The sequence below is a fragment of the Dermacentor silvarum genome, chromosome 5 (assembly GCF_013339745.2).
Source record: "Dermacentor silvarum isolate Dsil-2018 chromosome 5, BIME_Dsil_1.4, whole genome shotgun sequence".
Taxonomy (NCBI): domain Eukaryota; kingdom Metazoa; phylum Arthropoda; class Arachnida; order Ixodida; family Ixodidae; genus Dermacentor; species Dermacentor silvarum.
Window position 1 is genome coordinate 161012511 of NC_051158.1, and position 21365 is coordinate 161033875.

The following is a 21365-nucleotide window of genomic DNA, read 5'->3' on the forward strand; positions in this document are numbered from 1 at the left end:
CATCCTCGAATGCTGTGATGCATGGGACAGACAAGTCGCGATGTTACAACTACATCTCGAGAAGGCTTTTGATCGTGTTGTTCATGACGTACTTTTTTCCGTATTGGAACACATGAATGTCGGGAATGTTGTTTTAGATGGTGTGAAAATGTCGCATAGAAATTGTGAGGCTAACATTTTAATTAACAAAGAAGTCACTGAAAGTTTTCAAATTGCTAGGAGCGTCCGCCAAGTGTGCCCAATTTCCCCAATGTTGTTTGCTATTTATTTAGAGCCTTTTTGTTTGAGCATAATTCACAATAACAAAGTACGAGGTTTTAAGCTTATGATGGCGGAGATCAAATTTTTGTCTTATGCTGATGATATTGCCGTTTTTTGTGAAGATAGGGGAAGTATTAGCGAAGCTGTGAAAGTAGCCGACAAGTACTGCATATGGTCCAGGTAGTGCAATAAATTGGGATAAGTGTGTAGGTTTATGGCATGGCACCTGGGAGGCAATGCCAGACTTCTATGAAAATGTCAGATGGAGGACCGTGCCGACCAAATATGTCGGCGTGCCACTGGAGCGATATAAAGATCCCAATGAATACTGGAAGGATGAAACAGAAGTGTTGAAGGAGAAAACAAATAAGTATGGAGGGAAAAACTTCTCGATATTCACACGGTCAACAGTCTGCAATATGTTCTTAGCGGCGAAAGTTTGGTACGTGCTTCAGGTGCTGTGCATGAATAGGTTAAACATTCAGAAGATACACAGAGTCTTTGCCACTTTTCTTTGGGGCTCCCAAGGGGAACGTACGAGTCGTACAAATCTTTTTCGACCAGTGAAAGCTGGTGGGCTGGGATTGGCCCATTTGTTTTTAAGGCAGATTGTGTCACGGTTTATTTTCTTACGCGATCAGAGTCATCATCTTGCGCACTATGTTACAAGTTAGATTATGCTGTTATTTACCAGAGTTCATAGTATCTTCTTCTTGTGCAGGGCGTACTGGTATACGTGGTTATCTACGCGAAGTAGTGTTGGCGTTCAATATACTAAAAGTTCATTTTTCTCTGCAGTACTTGTGCGAAGTAAAAAAAAAAGCGGCTCTATAAAGATCGAATCGACGTAATAATGCCAGTACCCATGTATCGAACGATGTATGGAATCGGACATGGAAAAGATGTTTTTAAGCGAATCAAACGAATGCGAGTACACCCATCAGCCAAGACCTTTTTTTTTTCCAACGGGTACATTGCCAGTGAAACCATGGTTGCAGGAAAGGGGCCTATTTGCTCCTTGGAGTATTAATTGTCTTTTATGCCGTAAGCCGGAGAGTATAGATCACATCTTTTTGGACTGTTGGGATGCTGTATTTCACTGGGACATCCTGCAGCGAACATTAAAGAAAGACCTCCCTATAACGCCATACGGAATTCGTTTTTTGCCGGTTCAGTGTGAAAGTGACATACCGTATGATATGTTTATGTTGTTGAACATGCACGCAATATGCAAGACGCGTATGGCAGTGAGGCATGCGGATGTAAACGCACGCCCAGCTATGGAATACTTTATAGAAAGTATAGCGTACACGAGGGATGTATATTGTGCAGGCGAAGATCAGCCGGAATCAGTGTTGCCAGGTCCGACGAGGCGGCGTAGCCAAAAGCTAGAGAAGTTGTAGCCCAAATGTAGCCAAACAGAAAAAAAGTGCGAAATATTTCGTAGCCATATATAGCCATTTTTATTTGCAATTTCATTTGTGTATATATTTTCACACTCGACTACGGCACTCCTTTTTTCCACAACCCGTCGTAACAAAATGTTGGTGCCGCCGTGACGGTCGGCCCTTTACATCAACAACAGCGACATCGTGCTTGCACAGAACACTTTCTGGTTGGCCCCGGAAGCTCCCAAGTTCCAGCGAATCACTGCAGAGGGCGAATCAGTGCTTTTATTTTATGACAGATAGTACTAAGTTATTATTTTTAGTTATTTACAGTAATATTAACTACGAACTGTGCTTTTTAGCTGCCGTGAACAACAAATAATGTTTAGCGCCATCGATCTCTCAGGTTATCTCTGCCTACGGCGAAGAAGTTCAGCTGTCCAGCGATCTGCACCGGCGACGAGCTCACGGCTTCTTTTTTGATGAGGTAAAATAAGTCTTTCGCGCTATGATATCTCGCGTTATTAGTCTCATCGTCCTATCTTGTTTTCTAGTATTTTTTATTATCTTGGCCCAGATAAGCTGTGACACACACTACCTATATAGTGTCAATTTACATCAACCTGGCCGATATCTTAGGTCTCTAGCACGCCAAGAACAAGCGTTAAGAAAAGGGACAGGCAACAGATGCCACTCACTGTCTGAATCTGTGTAAGCAGACCTTTAAAAGGTTACTGCGCAAACCGGCACACTAGTGTAACAAGCCCGCAGTCGTTTTCGGAGACGAGGACGTCCCGAACTTGGTCCAAATGGTAAAAGCCGCGACGGCGCACACAGAGCAATGGTAAACAATAAATTGATAACAGTGGTAATGCTGTGAAAACCGGTCACCGTAAAAAAAAAAAGACATGTTGAGTGCTAATAAAGTTTTAGAATAGAGGCCCCTAAAATTTGGGGCCCCACAGAGCTTTGCGGGTGTTAGCGTTGGGGCATGCAGGAAGGGCGAGTTTTGGAATAGGCGTTTTGCGTTGGCGGATAGCGTGTTGCGTTTGGACTAAGGCGTCAAAGAAAATCTGTTATATATATTAGGCGCGAAGCTCCTTACGGTGTGGGTCTGTCCCTCCTCTGTAGTATGTAGTAGTCGTCGTCGTCATCGTAGTAGGTAGCCACGTCTGCTTTTATGAAAAAATAAAATGTCGCAGTTTCGCCCGAAAGGCGAAGCATCAATTGCGATAGCAAATTAGTAGAGCTATTCGGAGTAGGGATAGTAGAGTAGTTTATCGGCCGCATAAAGTTGGACACATTCGCTTTCTAACTGAATTGACAAGCGTGGTGTCATCGCGCACAAGCAAACATGAATAGATCACACTGAATGACCGCAGACGACTGTCAAAACGCTGGCAGCAAGCGCACCCCAGCGGGCGAAGAAGCGTGCGGTCTATCGCTTCAACAGAAACTGAGCGGCATTTACAAAGGTCAGAGCCGTGTGGGAATAAGAGACGGTGCGGGCGATGGCCACCACAGCCAGTGCAAGCGTATTTGTTGGCAGAGTAGAAGCTGCTCCCCCCCTCCCTCCCGCGCTGACTCCCCGTTTTTTTTTTAGGGGCGAAGCTTCTTAGGATGTGGGTCTGTCCCTCCTCTGTAGTAGTAGTAGTAGTCGTCGTAGTAGGTAGCCACGTCCACCTTTATGAGAAAAAAAAAATTCCGAAAGTTGTGTCCGTAGCGCGGAATCGAACCAGGGACCCCTCGCTTCCGAACGCGCAGCGCTAGCCACTACGCCACGAAGCTTTTTTTTTTTTTTTCTTTATTGCCGGTCTTCGACATACACACATAACATATACACTTTACACTGATAAAAGCAAAGACCGTCTTGGGTACTTGCAAATAGTTAAAAACACTTGATCGTCACTAATTCATCCAATACATGTATCCATTCGGGTGGTTCTTTTTTTGCTCGGTAAGCTTCACGCAGATACAGCATGCTTTCCAAAAAATGATCTTTCGCAGGACGAATAACTAGCCTCTCGTGACGCACATCCATTCGTGTCTTCCAGACGCTGTGTAAACAAAGTGCCATAAACATATCACATGGCCTATCTGCGTTTTCAGTTGGCAGGAAACGGATGCCGTATGGTGTAATCGGCAATTCTTCTTTCAACGTTCGTTGCAGGATGTCCCATAGGAACACCGCATCTGAACAATCAAGAAACATATGCTCAATAGTTTCCGGTTGCCTGCATCTCAGGCAGTTCACGGACCACGGTACAATGATTCCCCTTTCCCTCAGCCATGGCTTCACTGGAAGCGTTCCAGTGTGTAATTGAAAGAAAAACGTTTTTACGGATGACCGTATCGGCATCCGCTTGACTCTTTTCAGCACATTCCTTCCACTGGATTCAACATGGTACATTGAACGATAAACAGGCACTAGCAATGATACATCAAGTAAATCTTTGTAAAGTCTTTTGCGCTTAACAGATGCAAGGTAATCCATTGAAAAGCGCACGTATAAGAATTCAAAAGACAACACGACTTCTCGCAGGAAGCCTCTGATCCTAGGTCCTATTGTATAATTTGAGGACACAACAAATTGAGGCAGTGCATTAGGCAAACGTGTTTGAAGGACTGCGCACAAAAACGGATCTTTTTGATCACGTAGAAACAAAAATCTGGACACGACTTGTCTTAAAAAAAGATGAGCTAACCCTAGGCCTCCACTTTTCACCGTCCTAAACAAATTAGTGCGACTGGTGCGCTCCCAGACGGACCCCCAAATAAAGATGGCAAACTGCCTGTGTATTCTTTGTATGCAGACTCTTGATGCGCATAGTGCTTGCAGCACATACCAAATTTTGCCCACTAAGAATACATTACACACCGTTGCTCGGGTGAACATTGACAGATCTCGTCCACCGAACTTCGCCGTTTTTGCCTTCATTTCTTCCACCTCTCCTTGCCAATAATCTTTTGTGTCCTGGTGGTGTTGTAGAGGTACCCCTAAGTACTTGGTCGGCAAATTTGTCCACTGTATTTTTGCAAAAAATGGAGGTGTGTCCTCCCACTGTCCATACCATATGCCAGTCGACTTGGCCCAATTAATTACGCTTCCTGTCATTTTACAATATTTTGTCACAACATTCACAGCATTGCTTACACTCTGCGTGTCATCACAAAAAACAGCGACGTCATCCGCGTATGCCAGCAGTTTTACTTCACTGTAGCCCACCCTAAAACCTCTGATGTTGCTATCATCTAATATCTTTAGACACAATGGCTCGAGATATAGGGCAAACAGTAAAGGCGATAAACCACATCCCTGTCTCACGGAAGATCTGACTTGAATGCTGGTGCTGTTAACTATCACTTTTGTGGAGATGTCTGCATAGCACATTCTAATCCCTTCTGTTAAGATTGATCCCACGTTCACATGCTCCAAAACATCGAAAAGAATAGCGTGCGTCACCCTATCGAATGCTTTTTCCAAGTCCAATTGTAGCATGGCCACCCTACCAGAAAAGTCATCACAGTGCTCAAGAACTGTTCTTGCTACGTGTATGTTAGTGGTAATTGACCTGCCCTTGATGCCACATGTTTGATGTGGCCCTATCAACCGTGTTATTATGCTTTGTAGCCTTCTACCCAAAAGTTTTGTGTATACTTTATAGTCTGAATTCGTTAGGCTGATTGGACGATAGGCTCGTACAGATAGGAGAGATGTGGAATCGGTGGATTTTGGTATCAGTACAATGTGGCTCTCGCGAAACGATGGCGGCAGTAACTGCTTTTCATAAGCTTCTGTGATTACGTGATAAAGGGTTGTAGCTATTTCTGTTTTGAAAAATTTATAGAATGCCCCACTCAATCCGTCGGGTCCTGGCGTTTTGCCAGGGCTCAAGTCATCTATAGCTTCCTCTATTTCTTTGATGCTAATTGGCATTTCTAATCTTTTTCGGTCTTCCTCTTCCAGTCCGGGCAAAAGGTGTAAGAATTCGCGATCGAAACCTTGTTCCCATTGCGGTTCCTGTCCTAAAATTTCGTCGTAATATTCTACAAAGGCGCGTTGGACGGTTGCTTTGTCCCGTACTACTACATTTTGGTATGTTATCGCATTTATCTCTTTTCTCGCGGCATAACTCTTTTCATCAGAAAGCGAGCGCTTTGTAGGCTGTTCCCCACACCATAAACGTTCTGCGCGTGCGCGTATAATTGCACCACGATATTTTTCCTTATCGACAAGTTCCAACTGTGCTTTCGTTTGCTTTATTTCTTTTGCGAAACATTCCAGATGGTTGCTCTCCATGCTTAAATAAAAGTTGAGCTCACTTTGTAATTCCATTTCTTTTCTTTTTTCCTGGTGGTGTAAAACACTGGATCTTTCTATCGCTGTTAACTTCGTGTCTTGCTTAAAACACTCCCACTTTTCTGTATAATCTTTTTGACCACCCGATAACAGCTCTTTGAGGCTGTCTTGAATTTTTTTTACAAAGGTTTCGTCCTGCAGCAGTTTTTCATTGAATTTCCATAGTCCCCAGTTGAAACTTGACAGCTTTTTTGGACCAAGTGAAAAAAGGACCAAACTGTGGTCGCTAAAATAAACATGGCTGATTTCATAATCACTGCACAATGGTATCGCTTCCGCAGAAACATAGACACGATCCAGTCTTGCGTGGCTGTCCCCTTGAAAATGAGTGAACTGAGGTGAATCATTGTTGGCCAAAACGGCGCCTACATCCTCTAAATTATGTTCTTCCACCAGTGCTGCTAAACGTAGCGCACTTACATCGAGACCAGGCTGCTTACGGGCTCTGTCTTCCACTTTGCAGACACAGTTGAAGTCTCCCATGATGACTATGGTTCTCTCACACTTCAAGTGCCATTCCACGCATTCAAAAAACGCCCTTCGCTCGGCTGTTCTATTTGGCGCGTAAATGCAGATAGCACGCCACTTCAGAGTACAAAACCAAAAATCACACACTATAATGCGCTCGCTATCATCACTAAATACATTTTCAACACATATACCAATATTATTCCGGAGAAAGAGCGCACAGCCCCCCGCTCTTCCAACAGAATGGGAAACACACACATAAAATCTAGTCATGAAAGGTTGCACTAGGCGGTCCGTCCCTTCCTCAGTTTCAATCTTTGTTTCCTGAACCGCAATAATGTCGAGATTCTTTTCAAAGAACAGGCGGTTAAGCTGACATTGTTTCTTCCTTGCCGTAAGACCCCGCACGTTAATCGTGCCGACGCGTAAGGGTGTTTCGAGGCGTAGCTCCATTTCTACATGAAAGAGATCACAATCTATGCACTGCTATTGTCGGCTACGAAAGGTCACTCACATTGCCTTCACGTGTCTGCAGTCAGCTTGCACGTTTGACTGGCATTCCATCCGTAGCTCCAAAGTAGCAGCATTGCCTCCCCTCACCCCCCACTGAAACGGGCACAAACACACGCAAGTACGACGTATTAAGTCGGAGGTGTCCCCGACACCTTTCTGTCCGGCGGTAGGTTTGGCGCCGGTCGAAAGGTAGGCCTCCGGCCAGTTGCTGTCTTCACAGGTGGTTCGCTCGCACAGGAAGTGCTCAACTTTTGCTCCCCTCCGGCACTTTCTTCGTGCGTTCTCTTGGCCGCTGCTGCCGCTTTGCTCGTTTCCGTGGTGTCCATGAGGCATGCATCATCCTGTGAAGTTGTTGCGGACGGTTGCTTGCCTGCACTTGCGTCGTTGTTTGTTTCAGCTTCTTTGGCTTTGGCAGGTGTAGGCGCGCCTGATGTCAATATGGCTTCACTCGCGACCTGCGTAAGATCGTGTTTCTCCGTCGTTACCGCCAAGTCTTTCTTCGAAGGCGGCGACAAGGTTGGTCCAGACGCACTGACAATTTCCTCCGCGTCAACTTCGTCCATAAAGAGCTCGTTGACGATTTCCTCATTTTTTGGTGGCCCTGCAATGCTTGCGTACGTGCGTACGCACTGACTGTCTTCGTGGCCGAATCGTCGACACACAGAACAACGCGGCACGCGGCACTCACGTCTGATGTGCCCCGTACGGTTGCACCGAAGACATAGGGGAGCACGACCTGCCACGACCACTAGCGCCATTATGCCTGCTATTCGTATCTGATGGGGAAGATCATCAATTGTCAAGCCAGGCTTCAGCTTCAGGGACACCGTACGCATATACGATCCCTTGTCCGTGACACCTTGTACACGCCAGCGTTCTTTTTGGATGTCAGATACTTTTCCTTACGGAACAAACGCCGCATGTACAGTCAACCACAAAAGTTTGCGGACCACGCGAGCGCGTGCCAGACTGCCTATCCGCGCCACCTAGCGGTACGCCACCTAGCGGCGACAGGGGCGCTCTCCCGGATATGAGCCCTCTTGGTACTCGCCTGCCTGTTAATTTTTTATTCCCGTGCATGACATTGTTAGTTCGTTGTGTTGACGCAGAGCGCTGTCTGCGACAAGACCGCCACATATCTGGCTTGATAGCAGTATCGGAGCAATCACTGCAACCTTTGTCGACTGGTGTGCCAGTGGGTAGATAAGTTTCACGAAGCGCTGCGACGATTTTTTTACGCGACGTTTACTGGCGCACTTTGGTTGGCAGCATCTTGGTCCAATGAGTGTTGCTGCTTCTGCGTCTTGAGAGAAAGGGTAGGGAGGTGCTTCACTGTCATCAAAAATAAAGAAAAAGCGGATGCATAGAAAATTTTCTTTCACACATAGGCGCATCTTCACATCAGTCGCTGAAAACGTAGTAGACTTGCTTCAGGCCACGTGGTGATTGCCTATTTGGAAAGATGCCGCTGCGTGTTCCACTTGACGAAAGAAGGCACATTGTGCGTTTATTTATAGAGGAAATACCTCAGCGCGAAATCTGCCGCCGAACCAACAGGAGCCGGACTGCCGTGAATAGGATTATTCAAGCTTTCCGCGACGATGACAGATTCACAGATATGGAGCGCAGTGGGCGTCCAAGGGCCACGACTGAGGAAGAGGACCGCCTGATTACGGCCGCCATCGTGGCTGATCCTTTTCAAAGTGCAGAGGATATCCGAGAAGCGCTCTCGCTCACGGTATCGTCTGAGACTGTAAGAAGAAGGCTGAGTGAGCTTGGCCTGCAGTCTTTCGTAGCAGCACAGAAGCCCTGCCTCTCAGACAGCCAGCTACAAGAACGACTCATGTTCGCTACAGCAATGAAAGATTGGACAACAGAGAAATGGGGCGATGTCATCTTTAGCGACGAGTCAACTTTTTCCATGTGCTGGGACCAACGGAAGCGTGTTTGGCGTCCACTAAACTGCAGGTGTGTTTACAGTGTATTGGCAGTTAATTCACGAAGCCAATTCTGCATCACATGTTTCACGTAAAATGAGCTTTTGGACATTACGAGATTTTTCTGTAGTGGTATTATGTTGAAAACATTAACGATTGTTTCATAGTACTACTTACTCTGAAGCTAATTAAAAGCTGCCAGTGGGTCTTTCAGTACTATCTAATGATGTTTGCACGTTTTCTATTGCAACTCTATAACAGCATTATAAAGTTCATACGCAAGAGGAATCACAACATTTTTAGAAGCGCCGCTGGAACCCAATTGTATGCTATGCAATTGCAGATATCTGCCTAATTACACACAGAGTGTTCTATCCAGTGGACGGTGTTCCGTGAACGTGTGGGGAGCAATCAGCAAAGATGGCCTTGGTCCCCTTGTGCGTCTGGAAGGGCCCTTCACTGCGTCACGGTACTGCGACGTCATCACTAGACACCTCGTTCCGTATGCGCTGGACGGTCCCTTCAGCGACGGCTGCTATTTTTTTCAACACGACCGCAGCCCGATCCATAAAGCACGTATCTTCCAGTCATTGCTAGAAGAACATGCTGTTTGCCAGCTTGAGTGGCCTCCATGTGGCGCCGACTTGAATCCCATAGAAAATGTCTGGGGCATGTTGAAGAAACGGCTGTCCACACGAGCCAACCGCGGCCGCACGGCCGATACGCTGTGGCAAGCGATCGCACAAGAATGGGAAAGCCTGCGCGGTCGACCGGAGATTACTGAATCTTTGTACGAGTCGATGCCCACACGCATCAATAAGGTGCTAGAAAACGGCGGACATTTCACTTCCTACTAGATCGTTGAGATACCTATGTTCCATGACACTTCTGTAAATGTCTTGTGAATAAATTCATCCCCTTCAGACACGAATTATGATGCACTGTCTGCAAATGCGTCAAATGCGCATGGCATCATTTCAAGACGCTCACTATTACATTCCAAGAAAGCAGACGAAGCAATGTGCTGTTTTGTGCGAGTTTCAGTAAAAAAAATTAATTAGCGTATAACTCATTATCTTATTATTCTGAAATCCATCAGCTTCAATGCTTGCATAAAAAGAATCAACTATTAGGCCCGAAACGCATGCACACTTGCTTTTTCGGTTGTATTCGTGTCGACCGGAGAAAAAAAATACTCTTGACGTTGGTCTTGGAACGCGGCACGTCGAACGATTGTCTAACATGGTAGTGTCTCCAGCAAAGTGATCATCTGCAGCAATACGCAGGACAATGAAGTTAACTGACCGCTAGTTGTCCCATCAGGAAGCGGACACGAATGTGCACACTGAGTTTTAGGTCATTTGAAGAAACACGTGGCGTGGGACGCGCCTCCGAAGTTCGAGTCCCCAAACGAGGACGCCGTGTCGCAAAGGGTTATAAAAAGAGTCATCGCACCCGATTATTTCTTATTTTTCTAAATGTAACCACTATAGCAGCGCGGTGGTTCGGGCTTTGCGCAGCAAAACCTGGGCGCAGGCGATCAAATCCCGGCCGCTACTGTCACTTAGCGATGGGGGAGGAACGGAAAAATTCTGCCTACTGACTAAGCATCTGTGTCCCATGGCTGCCTCACCGCTCACTCACGCACTCACGAAAAAAAAAAAAGAGCGTGGCTACGCGAAAATAGAACTGATAACAGCCGAAGAATACGCTGTCTGATTACTTGTACTGATATTCTGCTCTCAAAATATAAGCACGTAGCCCTGGCTAACAAAGAGCGCGTCACGTTGAAAGAGATAGGTAGAAAATATTTGCGCACAGTGCGAAAATAGACAGGCCATAGATTTAAGGAGGGATGCGTCTTCAACGTAGCGCTGCTGTCGATCGCTGGTGACGTAGCGGAAGTGTCGCGAAGAGGCTCTTCGTCATGCACATTGTGCAGTAACCAGTGCAGCTTTAGCCGCACCTCCCGGTTATGCGGATCCACAACCAAACAGCGTCGTTCCTTGACTTGAACTTCCGCGTGCTTCAGCATCTTCTTCGTCGCCTCTGCACTCTCGAACGTCACAGCCCAGACGTGGTTCATCTGAAACGCCCCCAAGGCGACCACCTCAGGGAGCAATTCCAGATGAGCCAACGTGTCACGAAAATCTTCGACACGAAATGGCCTCGCTTTCACGTCACCGTGAAGAAAAACGGTGTTTAAAACACACGAACGTGTTGGCAGAGGCGGCAAAACAACGTGGTAATCCGGTTCAGCGGTAGCAGTCATCCTGTTTCCGCGGCTTGGCATAGCCGCAAACACCGCCCCTACGGAGCGCGACATTCAACGTCCGTACCGAACGGTAGCCGGAAGTAGAATGACTACGCCACGAAGCGCACATGGACACACGCACCACGATGACAATAAATACCCAACATTAACGAAAGACTGCGCGTTTCTAACGCGTTTGTGCTAGCGCATTACGGCCCGTGTCATAAGCTGGTGTAAGACGCTGTGGCCTCTCCGCCTTACCCCCGTATTCATAAACGCTCCTCGACTTGAACTTGACTTGCCACCGCCTTGGGCAGCGCGTTCGAAACGCGTTGAAGGCGGTGGCAAGTCAAGTTCAAGTCGAGGAGCGTTTATGAATAGGGGGGTTGTACTCTCTCAGCAGTCATGTGATGGCGTCGGCAAACGCGGTGCACGTTCCGGCATGTGTAAACGGCTGCGTAAGACGCTGTGGCCTCTCCCCGTTACTAGAGAGTACTGCACGTTTCTAACGCGTTTGTGCTAGCGTCCCCTTAAGCGGGAGATGGTGCAATTATAATGAAGGGCGCTGTTATAAAATAGGAATGACGTCACATATGGCGCGTGTCATTGGTGGAAGGCAATCGTTCGATTTAGTGCGGCGAGACTGGGCGAATTACACGGAAGATTCACGGTTTACCGACGATTCCCTCCGGAGCTTCGCCCACTCATCATCATTCACCCCGTGGATATGCGGTGTTTTTTAAAATAAAATTTACTATTTTATCATAAGAAAAGTAATTTAGACTTTCGTGTTCTCGCCTTTAATTACAATTTAGAACTTATTGTATTAGTAGCATGCAACTTGCAGCGCTTTGTTGTGAGTAACCAACTTTACGCACCTTCACCTAGCCAAGTCAATCCGTGATAGGCCTACGAGCTATAAAATCGACAATTGAATTTGAAATCAGTGACGTATAATGAATCAATCTTCATTACACATGTTAGTTGAGATAAAGCGATAACCACACTAACTTCTTCTAGCTTACGAACTTCACGCGTTAACACGAATCGTGCCCAGTTTTGTGCTATAGGTTAGAGCCGTCGCTTCGATGGGCGCCGCCATGTTTGTTGACGAAAGCTTTTGGGGTAGCTTTTGGGGCTCCCGCTAAATCGATGTAATAGCATACCCGACGCAAAACCCAAACACAGTTGCTGTCTTGCGCATGCGCAGTGGCTTCAACGCTATTTCTTTGGGGTCCAAAATACGTTTGAAGCCCCTATTCTAAATCTCTAATAATTGTTGGGGTTATACGCGCCAAACCCATGATATGATTGGGAGGCATGACGCAGTGGTTGACTCCGGATTAATTTTGGCCACCTCGGGTTCTTTAACGTACACCTAAGTACACGGGTGTTCCTGTATTTCGCCTTGATCGAAATGCAGCTGCCGTGGCAGGGAATCAAACCCCCGTCATCGAGCCAGCAGCACGACACCCCACAAGCTAAGCTAACACGGTGGATGAGGTTCATGTGACGTGGTGCGTGCACTGATGTCATCGTGGCAAACATGTTTCGATATTCGCAGAATGAGGATCTGCATCCACGACGTTACGGACAAACCATCTAGATAGAAGTAAAAGCACCAGAACCCACCTTTTGCTCGGGGTCTTGCTCCCATTCTTTTTTATATGTTCTCGCATACTTGGCCCACTTCCCCATGCTTGGATTCTCCTCCCTGAGGAGGATCCGATCTTACGTCCAACCTATCAAAATTAATCTCGAATCTAAGCACGAAAAAAAATTCATCTAGCTGGAAAAGCAAAATGGCTGTAAAGCTTCGCCCCAGAACCGTGGAACAAGTTGAAAGCTGTGCCCGGCGCGATACTTCATCCGGGAGACATGGCCATGAACCCACAGGAGCGTGTCATCCACCCTTGCTTCCCTTGTTGCATGTCGGCGCCACGATCGCCCGACGGCCCCGACCCTATGTTATTGCTCTCCCTTCCTAAGCATAGCCATGTTAGTACAGTGTGAAAAGCCCACTACTCCCAGGTTCATCCCGATGACAGGGGATCTGGTGCATAACCGTCAAGCGGGGTGTAAGTTTAAGTGCATCGAAGTCACCGGCTCAGGCAACAGCGCAGAGAGAAGGAAAGGCGGGGGGGGGGGGGTCATTTTGCGCACGCACATGCGCACAGCCACGCGGCCGGCTCAGTCAGCTAAAACAAAGCCTTCGAGATTTGCTTCTACTCGATCAGAACCAACTCTATAGCGTGGATCAGGGCGCCACTTATAGCCCAAACAAAGCCAAGTCGCATATTAACACGAAAGTATTTTATGCCGGGGTCCACCAAGACTCCACCAAGACGTATTTCCGTGACGGAAATACGTCATACGGAAATACGGAATGACGTTCTTACAATGTACACGAACATAATACAAAGAAAGAAACCAGAAGAAAAAGTTCCACAAACATGCAAAATTTGGAAATCGAACCCACGACCTCTCGGTCCGCGACGATAGATCGCCGAGCGTTTAACCCATTGCGCCACAAACGGATTTGCAGAGAGCTACACAGACGCGCCTTATATATCTAACACTCCTCCGTGTACCCGCGCTCTTGCTCGGGCCGGTGCCGCCGCCTACGAGCAGAAAAGAGAAGTACTGCATTATGACACTAACGCGCACCGACAGTGAACGCTTCGGTGGTCTCAGCACTACGACGCCTCGATGCCAGCATTCGAAGGGACGCTGGCATCAAGAAGCACTACCAACGCCACCTAGGTGGCGTTCACCGTAGTCAGCACAGCGGAGCGTGGCCTCCGCAATTAGCTCTGAAATATTTCTGAAGTTGATCGCGGAGGCTGCAATTACGACGCGCTGTACGCGCTGATTTGACTCGGTGACGATTCAGTTACGTGCTTTGTCTTGCGCGTTGTATTAGTGTGTCAGTTACGTGCTTCGTCTTTCGCGTTGTGCTAGCGTGTGCAGCGTAGTGCAGCTTCCATATGCACGACGGTTGCTCATGGTCATCGACGTTGGTAGTCGTGATGGAGGAGACGTGCCACCAGGCGTCAGCGTGGGTGCATCAACGCCTAAGGGCGCTTTAGCCACAAAACACCAATAGACATTATATATCAATGTGCAATAAACATTACACTACTTCTGTGAAGACACGTTTCACTTTCGTGTTCTATACCGATTCCTATATAAGAGGGATCAACCACATTTTTTTCAGTAGCCCAAATATAGCCACATAGCCAACTCGTCCAAGTCGACGCCAAAAAATTTTTGCCGTAGCCCAATTTGGCTATATATAGCCAAACCTGCAACACTGGCCGGAATGGTTACCCGTTCTAAATGACATCATCTCATTAAAGCACTTTTAATCATTCCACGCCAAGCGACGTGTGCTTAACGTTATTTTAACATTTTTCCTTGTCATTATTTCTGTACAGTGTTTTGTAATTCTGTTGTGCTTTGTACATGATGTACCTTCAAGTGAACAAAAAAAAAAAAAAAAAAAAAAAAACGGCCTGCTAGCTCAGTCGGTTAGAGCGTCGTGCTAATAACGCGAAGGTCATAGGGTCGATCCCTGCGCAGGCCACGCGTTTCTTTTTGTGCGCACTCCAGTGGCTCCCATGCTTATTGTTCTCTTTTTTGTCTTTTTGAATGCATAAACCGATCTCTCACATTTCGCCGTGACCGTCGACGCGCATATGAAGTGACTCATCATTGTCGTTTAAATCAGGCAGCTGTCGTGCTCGCCCGGCCTGCTAGCTCAGTCGGTTAGAGCGTCGTGCTAATAACGCGAAGGTCGTAGGTTCGATCCCTGCGCAGGCCACGCGTTTCTTTTTGTGCGCACTCCGGTGGCTCCCATGCTTATTGTTCTTTTTTTTGTCTTTTTGAATGCATAGACCGATCTCTGACATTTCGCCGTGACCGTCGACGCGCATATCAAGTGACTCATCGTTGTCGTTTAAATCAGGCAGCTGTCATGCTCGCCCGGCCTGCTAGCTCAGTCGGTTAGAGCGTCGTGCTAATAACGCGAAGGTCGTAGGTTCGATCCCTGCGCAGGCCACGCGTTTCTTTTTGTGCGCACTCCAGTGGCTCCCATGCTTATTGTTCTGTTTTTTTTTTCCTTTTTGTATGCATTTTTTTCTTTATTACCGGTTTGCCACTTACAAACACACAACTCATACAGACAAGGATACAATTATAATAAAATACGCGTGAGCCTTTTCATGGCTGGAGTGGGAGGTTAAAATGGCCTCAGAGAAGCCAGCTTATCAAGAACAGGTAACCAATCCGGTGGGTCTCTCTGGATTTTGAGAACATCTCGTACGTACACACAGTGTTCAATGAAGTTTTGCACTGCCGATCGTGCGTTTATATCCGCATTCCTGACCGCCATCCTCGTTTTCCATACACTGTGCAAGCACAACAGCATTAGCATGTCACATGGCACGTCCTCTGTATCTGCGCATGGCAAAAATCTGATACCAAAGGGTGATACTGGCAACTCCTTCTTGACTGTCCGCTGAAGAATGTCCCACAGGAAAACAGCATCGTGACAGTCCAGAAAGATGTGCTCTATCGTTTCGGTCTTCTGGCATATCAAACAGTGCAATCCCCATGGAACAAAGATACCTTTACTTTCCAGCCACGGTTTTACAGGGAGCGTGCCTGTGTGCAGTTGAAAAAAAAAGGTTTTTGATGACGCTCTAACTGGCATTTTCCGAACTCGTTTTAAAACGTCACGTTCTTGTCCTAGTTGATAGATGGAGCGGTACAACGGTATTGGCAAAAATACATCGAGTAGATCTTTGTATAATCGTTTACGCGCAACTGTGCCCAGGTATTCTAAGGAAAATCGCGACTTCAGTACTTGATAAGCTGAGACAATTTCGCGCCAAAAGCTGCTCAGTGTTCCCCGTGTCTCTGCGTTTGACGACACAATATATTCCGGAATATGATTGCACATTTTAGCGTGTATAACAGCACTCAAGAAAATATCCCTTTGGTCTCGCAAAAAGAAAAATCTTGAAACAATTTGTTTCAAAAACAAATGACACAGTCCAAGTCCTCCGTTTCGCATGGAAAGGAACAAGTTTGACCGACTGGTGCGTTCCCATGTAGAATTCCATATATAGGTGGCAAACACTCTGTGTAGTTTCTGGACACAAATTCTACTCATACTGAACACTTGAAGTACATAAAACACTTTTGCAACAAAAAATACATTACAGACTGTTGCGCGTGAAAACATAGAAAAGTTATGCCCTCCCCATTTTTCAGACTGGTCCTTCAGCCTGTCTGTCTCTCCTGCCCAGTATTCTGTGGTATTTCTATAATGCTGAAGAGGCACTCCCAAGTAACTAACAGGAATATTTGTCCATCGCATATTTGCATACGTCTCCGGCGTTTTCCCCCAATTTCCATGCCAAATGCCAAGAGACTTATCCCAGCTAATGGCACTTCCGGTAGCGCTGCAGAATGCTGTAGCTTCCTTAACAGCTTCTTTAACACTGTCCTTGTCTCTGCAGAATATGGCGATGTCATCCGCATATGCCAGTATCTTCACTTCACTGGTGTAATAGGAATAACCATGCACCCTTTCATTTCTTAGAATTTTTAAACATAAGGGTTCCAAATAAAGTGCAAAAAGAAGAGACGAGCACGCACACCCTTGTTTTATACCTGACAGCACTGGAATGTTCTCACTTAAGGTGTTGTTGATTATAAGGTTTACGGCACACTCTTCATACACCATTTTGATGCCTTTAGTGATGACGCTTCCTACATTACAATGTTCTAATACTGATAGTAATATGTCATGAATGACCCTGTCAAATGCTTTCTGAAGATCTAGTTGTATCATAGCTATGTTATCAAGATTTATGTCACAGCATTCAAGGATAGTTCTAGCGGTGTGTATATTTGTGTAAATGGTCCTTCCTTTGATGCCACATGTCTGGTGAGGCAGTACGAGGTGTGTGATAACGCTCTGCAATCTCTTGGCTAGCACCTTTGTAAATATTTTATAGTCTACATTTGTAAGGCTTATTGGTCGATAGGCCTCAACAGCCATCAATTTCCTGGGATCATCTGATTTTGGAATTAACACTACATGGCATTTTCTAAACGATAATGGTGCCCTTTTTCGATCATAGCACTCATTTATCACGCGGTGTAACGCTTGTGCCAGTTCTTTCCTGAAGGTTTTGTAAATGGCAGCGCCTAGTCCATCAGGCCCGGGTGCCTTGCCGGTGCTTAGCTCATCAATGGCCTGTTCTACCTCATGCAGACTAATTGGCCGCTCAAGCGTTTCTCTCACTTCATCGTCTAGCCTTGGCATGAGCGATAGAAAATCATTTTGAAAGGCTACTGTATCTTTTATTTTAGGGCTTAGCAGTCTTTGATAACACTCAACAAACGCTTTCTTTATCAATTCTTTATCACGTGTCGCTTCGTTTTTATATCTTATTTCTTTTATCTCTTTTTTTACTGCTTGCCTTTTTTCTTCACCGAGTGCCCGCTTAGTAGGCGTTTCTCCGAGCCATAGTCTTTCCGCTCGTGCTCTGACCATCGCCCCGCGATATTTGTTCTCATCAATCACTTCAAGTTTACTTTTCAGGTCACGTATTTCCTTGCTAAAGTGTCCAGGGTTAGTACTCTCAACAGTAGTCATAAAATCTAACGTGCTCTTTAGTTCTTTCTCTTGCTGTTTTTCATTGCTACGCAGCACGCAAGCTCGTTCAATCGCGGCAATCTTTACTTCGTTCTTAAATTGTTCCCAAACTATTGTGAAGTTAGAAGTTTCAACCGAAAATATTCCATCCATCTTCTCCTTTACTTTCTTAAGAAAAATTTCATCATCCAACAATTTATCATTTAATTTCCACAAATTCCAATTGAATCTTGATACTTTTGCTTTGGTACCTACTGTCACTGTCACCAAGCAGTGATCACTAAATGTGACGTTCTTTACTCGGTACGTAGTAAGATGCGGTGTGATTTCAGCAGAAACATATATGCGGTCAAGTCTAGCGTGACTTACACCTTGATAGTGCGTATACTGTACGTGCTCGTCGCCGTCAAAAATACAACCAACGTCGTCTAGTTCAAATTCGTTTACAAGCGTGCTCAACAGTAACGCACTTTTATCGCGATAGGTCAATCTGTTTGCTCGATCTTGCGGTCTACACACACAGTTAAAGTCCCCAAATAATATTATCTTTCTTTCGTACGTCATACAGGCTTTCAGGTTTCCTATGTATTCTTCGCGTTCGTGTATCTTATTCGGCGCATAAACACATATTGCACGCCAGAGGAGGCCGCAAAAACTAAAGTCAATGACTAGTAGCCTACCGTCATCACTGGACGTGACAGTTTGCACAACAATATCAGCAGGCGCGTAGCCAGGGGGGGGGCTGATGGGGCTTCAGCCCCCCCCGAAATTTTTTCGTGCTGGCATACACCGCCGACCAAAACTACCAGCGACGCCGGCAATCATTCTGGATTTTGTCTACAATGTCTTTTTCACGCTTGAAAAGACATTTCGGCACGAACATTGTGAACTCGGGCTAGATTTCGTGACAATGCCCTTGCACCTGGAGTCACGAAACGCAAGGAGCCCCATCCAAGCACAAACTTTCAACGGCTTTTCGATAGCGAGCGGGCGCGTTGCGGCATCTCGCAGCGGCCGCGGAATATACGGAGCGCATGGATTTCAATTACGAAACTTTATGGGTGTAAAGTTCTCATAAACTTTTGACGCGAAAGGTGCGCTGACATTTCTAAAGGCATGCTTTAAAAGATTTTCAATTCTAGAACATTATGGGGTTAATGTTCGTATAAACTTGGGCCAAAATGCGCGCACTGGAGCCCTCCTGTCCAAGCCGTTCCAGAAATAGAAGCACGCGCTCGCAATCTTCCACACACACACGAAAATACTAAATATCACCAGGACTGTCAGCTAGCAGCTGATACTTTTCTCCAAACATTTTCAGGAACCGTGCCCAATGTGATTGATCAGCTGGACCAGGGCAGGCAAAGTAAAATATGAGAAAACAGAAGAAAGTAAATGGCCTATTATTGAGATTTTTTTTTTTTTGCGGGCGACAAGGTTTGGCTCTCCGTGGCCACAGGGACAGGGGCCCTACGGATTTAAGCACTGCCCCTGCTGAAAATACAGGCATTTTCAGAGTGCTTCTTTGCATGCGAGCTGATTGTGGAGATACATATCTGAAGAACCATTTGGAAGGTTGCCCCAGTAATGCCTCGTATTTAAGCCCAGACGGACAAAACCAAATAATAGAAATTTGTGGTGACATTATCAAAGAAAGCCTAGATTCAAAAGCAGGCTCCTTCTCCATACTTCCTGACGAAACGACGGACATCGCTGGAATCGAACAGCCTACTGTTTCTGCAAGGTACCTGAACAAGTATGCCAACGACATCAAGGGAGTGTTTTAGATTTTAGCACCGGAATAGATGCCCATCTCTCATTGCGACAGCAGGTTCTGTGTAAATGTGTAAATACTACTGCAGCTTCTAGTCACCCTTCCAGTGACCACTGCCAGCGCAGAGAGAATATTATTTTAGCAAGAGTTTACTAAAAACTACTTGCGCTCTACAATGTCTGCGGAACGCATGGTTAGGCTGGCGCTTCTATACACCCACAGCGACGTCGGCATCAGCATGTCCGAAGTCGTTGACCGCTTCACTCAACTTTCCCGCCGACAGAAGTTTGTCCGTTAGATAGCGAAGCAGCAAAGATCAATGCAAGTAAAGAGCACTGTTCCTTCAGGTTCATAAGTTCTTAATTATGAAAACGTATGACCGCTCATTAGCTTTTAAAACCGCAGAAATTCTAGCAGTTGGCCGTTTATTCTAGCAGTTGGCATCATGATCACAATTATCACGCGAATACAAAAATTACGAGAATACCAATAACCAATTTTGACCGACCTTGCTCAATGAAAGCCTGGCCCACGCGGCGTTCGCCAAAAACACACAGGGATATTGGGTAGTTCAACTTACCGCATCATCTGTGGCCTTCGTTTGTCCTTTTCTTTCATTTTCAGCTACCTGCTTTTATTTCTTTTTTGAAACGAAGGAATACCCTCCTTTAATTTTGGGTGCAGAATAATTGTTGAAGTTGTGCAGGCAGTTAAATTACACATTTTCGTACTGATTTATGCATTATTCCTCTATTATTCTACCCACATGGCGATGTCGCGACCGCTGCATGGCCCAAGTACATAACACGATTTCTGGGATCATAGTTATGTTCTTGCCTAGATCATCTGTATTTCTGTGCGCAAAGTTACTATCTGTGACTGAGCAACATGTTTATTTGTCTTATTTGACGCATTATATACACTGACGTTGGCTTAAATACGTAGATTTATTGGAGACTGATACGTATTTTTAAATATCCTATTGCGAGGTTTTGTGTATACAAGCAGTGAACTTTGTTTCCAGCGACTCTTTTTTTGCCCTTTAGCGAGTTGTATCTTCGCATTTGTATATTCCATTCTATCTTCGCATTTGTAATATATATTTTGCAGAACCCCACTTTTTATTTGTACTCACTGCTGCGAGTATTATCTCGGTGTAATTACAATACACGACGACTTACAGCTGCTCCTGCGCAATCGATTGCAACGAGGGATAGCGTCATTAAGGTTTCTTCCTGGCCGTTGCATATGTAGAAAAATGTAAACAAGGTTATTGAATGACAAAGATTCATCAAAATATTTGTCCTCAACTTATTCATTTCATGGCCTTTGCGTTTTTCATATAAGCTGCATGCACTGCTTTGCTGGTTTCGAACTGATAGTGACCCTTTTCGCGGCGATCCCATGGGCGCTGCCATATTTGATCACGTGGTGACGCGTCCATTGCTTGCCTCAACTGCCTCCGTTGCCTCCTTGTTTACAATGGAAGTGTATGACGCCGGCGCGGCTTAGAAAACCTCTGTTTTCGGAGATATCGTAGACGGTGACTAGGTGGACGACACGAAGCTTTGATCACAGCTTCAGAGAACATGCAAAAGCGCTTTCGGAGCTGATTAAGCTATGTCCAAACGGCGCAAGCAGCGTATATGGTGCTTGTTCTAAAAGCGGGGCTAAATATGCATTCCAAGCTTTCCGATTATGAATTCAGTCAGGATTAGTGTGCTTTGCTTTTTGTTCCTT

The 21365-nt window shown here is 45.9% G+C and overlaps 3 non-coding genes across 3 annotated transcripts; all 3 read left to right on the forward strand.

Annotated features, from left to right (window-relative positions):
* Window positions 1–14693: 14693 nt before the first annotated feature.
* Trnai-aau (transfer RNA isoleucine (anticodon AAU)) lies at window positions 14694–14767 on the forward strand. Its single transcript has one exon. It is a non-coding gene; the product is annotated as a tRNA-Ile (tRNA).
* A 163-nt stretch (window positions 14768–14930) lies between these two features.
* Trnai-aau (transfer RNA isoleucine (anticodon AAU)) lies at window positions 14931–15004 on the forward strand. Its single transcript has one exon. It is a non-coding gene; the product is annotated as a tRNA-Ile (tRNA).
* A 163-nt stretch (window positions 15005–15167) lies between these two features.
* On the forward strand, window positions 15168–15241 carry Trnai-aau (transfer RNA isoleucine (anticodon AAU)). Its single transcript has one exon. It is a non-coding gene; the product is annotated as a tRNA-Ile (tRNA).
* Window positions 15242–21365: the final 6124 nt, after the last annotated feature.